Consider the following 3,461-nt stretch of genomic DNA (forward strand, 5'->3'; position numbering starts at 1 on the left):
GAAGCTTCTCTGACCAAGGTTAGACTGGCACAAATCTAATCACACAGTCATAATCATAATTATGTATAATTTAGTTTGACAGCATGATAATTTAGCAAAATTGTAATAATAGTGTTCTCCCTAGGCTCTACACTAGCTCTACAGATGAGCTTTTGAACAGGTTTACAATAGCAGGTATAAAATCCCTCCTAGAGAGATTTTATTTCTTATTGGTCTCATGGCCAACCAGAAAGTGGTTGGTTGTCCCTTACCATTGTGCCACTATTGCCCCAGTGGAGACTTCTTGCTAGCATGTCAGTCTTGTTGCATGCAGGTGCCTGTAAGGTAAGATCATTAATGTCTTTTCTCCCTCAGCAGCCTGTACAGAACCTCCTGGCTGAAATAATACTTTTCTTGATACTAGTAAGAAATAATAGATGAAAAGAAATCATGATGATCCCTCTACATGTCAGGGACAGGGCCCCATCAAAACACAAGTACATCTGTCATAGATGCAGTGACAGAGGACCTGGGAACTCCGCCCGGCTCTGGCACCCATTTCAAACACAAGGATGGACCCTTCAAGCCAGATATTTTCCTACTTTGAAATTCCCTCTCCCAAAGTTTGTCAGTATATCAGAAACGAAGAAGATATTTGTGAATAGCATAAATGGCTTCATGATAAAAAAGATTCTCACACCTAACAAAGAGCTGAACTAAAAAGCAAACCAAACTGTCTGAAGCTATGGACACTACTTCCCAACTTGATTTTTTTTTAATGCAAGAGCTTAAGAGTAGGAGGTTGAGTGTCAAACGCAGATTAATTCAATCCAGTTACTGCTGTGACCCAGCCCCATCTCAACCGGAACAGGGAAATGATCAGACACTGCAGCAGCCAGGGGTAATAAGGTGGCTTCATCTGGGGAAAGAGTCCCCAGTTTCATATATGACATGTAGAACACAATAAAAATATGTCATCTGGGGCTGGAGAGATAGCTCAGAGGTTAAGAGCACTGACTGTTCTTCCAGAGGTCCTGAGTTCAATTCACAGCAACCACATGGTAGCTCACAACCATCTGTTATGAGATCTAGTGCCCTCTTCTGGTGTGCAGATACACATGGAAGCAGAATGTTGTATACATAATGAATAAAATAAAATTTAAAAAAAGTAAAAAAATGTCATCTGAGGAAGCAACCAATCATAAGAGAAAACACAGCAAAAGAGACATGATGATTAGAACTGGCAGATAAGGACTTAGAACAAGTGTTATGAAGATACTTAGATTTTTAGAGGCAAATAACAATATATAATGCATGAGGGGATTGGGTATTTCTTCAGGGACTCATCAGCGATACAAAAATGGCACAATGGGAATTATACCTAGTGTATGTCAAAGCCAACATTAATTGGATAGAAGCATGGTGGGTAGAAAGCATCAGGAACCTATCTCTCACCTCAACCTATCAGAATCTGCCTGGTGTAAAGATTTTCAAACCCTAGAAACAGCGGGAGGGTTGCAAGTTCCAAGGAGGCTAAGAGGTGATGTTTAGTCGATTTCTGCTCAGAGCACCAGGGCAACCACTCACCCCCTCTCTGTAGTTCCATGGCAGAGGTCTCTTTGTGTGCTCCAGAAGTGACTTGCACACACCTTCGATGAGTCCAGGCAGATTAAAGGGACACTTCCCTCCACAGTTTCATCACTTGTGGTCAGATTTCTAGGAACTACTTCTGATCACAAAGAAAGACGATCATTGCTGCTGTAGCTTCTCCTAGAGGGACAGGGCCTCCCCTCCATTGGAAGAACACTCCGTGAGGGGGAGAGGGCATTAATATCCCCTTCCTCTTCGTTTTTCCCCTTTTTGAAGCCAGACATTAAACACTAGAATTTTCAAAAAATATTAGAATTAATGTGTGACCGCGTATGTTAGTATATGACCAAATATGTCTGCTCAGAAAAGACGAAAAAAACATTATAGCATATATATATATATACATATATATGTTATATATACATATACATATATATGTTATAACATATAACATATATATGTTATTATGTATGTATGCATGTATATGTTATACATATATACATCTATATACCTTTAAAAACCTAATTATTCTAAAAAAACTAATATAATAGCACTATTTTGTGGCTCTGTTCACTTTCTGCATTATTCAAGAAATAAATCCATTTAAAAGCACCATTAGTTTAGGTTTGGGACATAATACACACAAACTATGTAGTATCTTAACATCAACAAACTGAAGAAGGCTGAACAGAGAACCTCTGTTCCTACATTAGTGAAAGTAGAGATAAGCCTGGAGGACTTTATATTAAGTGAAATAAGCCAAGCACAGAAAGATAAACCTCATCATGAAAACACATCTCACAGAAGCAAGAAGCGAAATGCAGGGCACGCATCTGGGGTGTATACCTGAAGTATAGATGCAGATAGATGAAGAATAAATCCCAGGAGCTCCATTGTGCAGCAAGGTAACTATGTTGATGATGATACATATTATTGAAAACTATGAAGAGAATAGATACTAAGCATTATCACCACAAAATGATAGCTATGTGATTAATGAATGCATTTGTTTGTGAGCTTGACTGAACTGCTTCTTAATAAAGACACTTCAAAATAGTGTACTATGCAAAGTGAAAGCAATGTTAGCTGTCAACTAAATCTATCTTTAATCATTTATATATTAAATATTTGTAATTATTGAAAGGAAATGCCTCCCCCCAAGTATTTCTAGGCATTCAAAGGCTTGGAAGACACAATGCCTTGTGCATAAGAAAGAGAAAATTCAGTCAGAACTGAAACAAACACATTTAACATACAAAGGCACTAAATTAGTTACTTTAACTATAACTTTCATGTTCAAATGTTAAGAAAAAGGAACCAAGGTATTTAAAAAACAAACACAAATCAAATTTATAGAGGCGAAGCCTCTAATGTCCAAGATGAAAATTATACAGCCTGAGACATGAAGTCAAAAGAGACAGTGAGAGGGTAGTAACAGAAACTATGCAAAACAGGCAGATAAACAACCTCACAATGAGAAGAACCTGTAAGCTGTGGGAATCTTCATGCCATGTAACCGGTGTAACTGGAGTCCCTGAAGGAACAAGAAGACAGAAGAAATATGTGAAGACGTAATAGCCACACAGTTTCCAAATGTAATGATAACTATAAATGGAGCATCCAAGAGGCTCAACCAAGCTCTGCCTCAGTAAACATCAATGAACTGCATCAAAGTGAGTCGCAAGTACATTATAGTGAAGCAGTTCAAAGCCAGGGATAAAGAGAACACCCCAAAATGGCCAACGGAAAAGATATGTCCAACAGTTAAAATGATGCCAAGATTCTTTCTGGAAAAAAAATGCTAAGAACAACAACTTAAAGTGTCAGAAGAAAAATAACATTAATCTGGAGTTGCACACACACAAAAAAAATTCTAAAAGTTAAGGCAGAAT

General features: G+C 37.9%; 1 long non-coding RNA gene across 1 annotated transcript; it reads right to left on the minus strand.

Annotated features, from left to right (window-relative positions):
• Nucleotides 1–1,244: 1,244 nt before the first annotated feature.
• On the minus strand, nucleotides 1,245–3,107 carry LOC103162248. The gene is made up of 3 exons (XR_003487024.2): nucleotides 3,037–3,107; nucleotides 2,416–2,509; nucleotides 1,245–1,859 (listed from the first exon to the last, which is right to left on the minus strand). It is a non-coding gene; the product is annotated as an uncharacterized LOC103162248 (long non-coding RNA).
• Between the last annotated feature and the right edge of the window lie 354 nt (nucleotides 3,108–3,461).

The sequence above is a fragment of the Cricetulus griseus genome, chromosome 7, assembly GCF_003668045.3.
Source record: "Cricetulus griseus strain 17A/GY chromosome 7, alternate assembly CriGri-PICRH-1.0, whole genome shotgun sequence".
Classification (NCBI taxonomy): domain Eukaryota; kingdom Metazoa; phylum Chordata; class Mammalia; order Rodentia; family Cricetidae; genus Cricetulus; species Cricetulus griseus.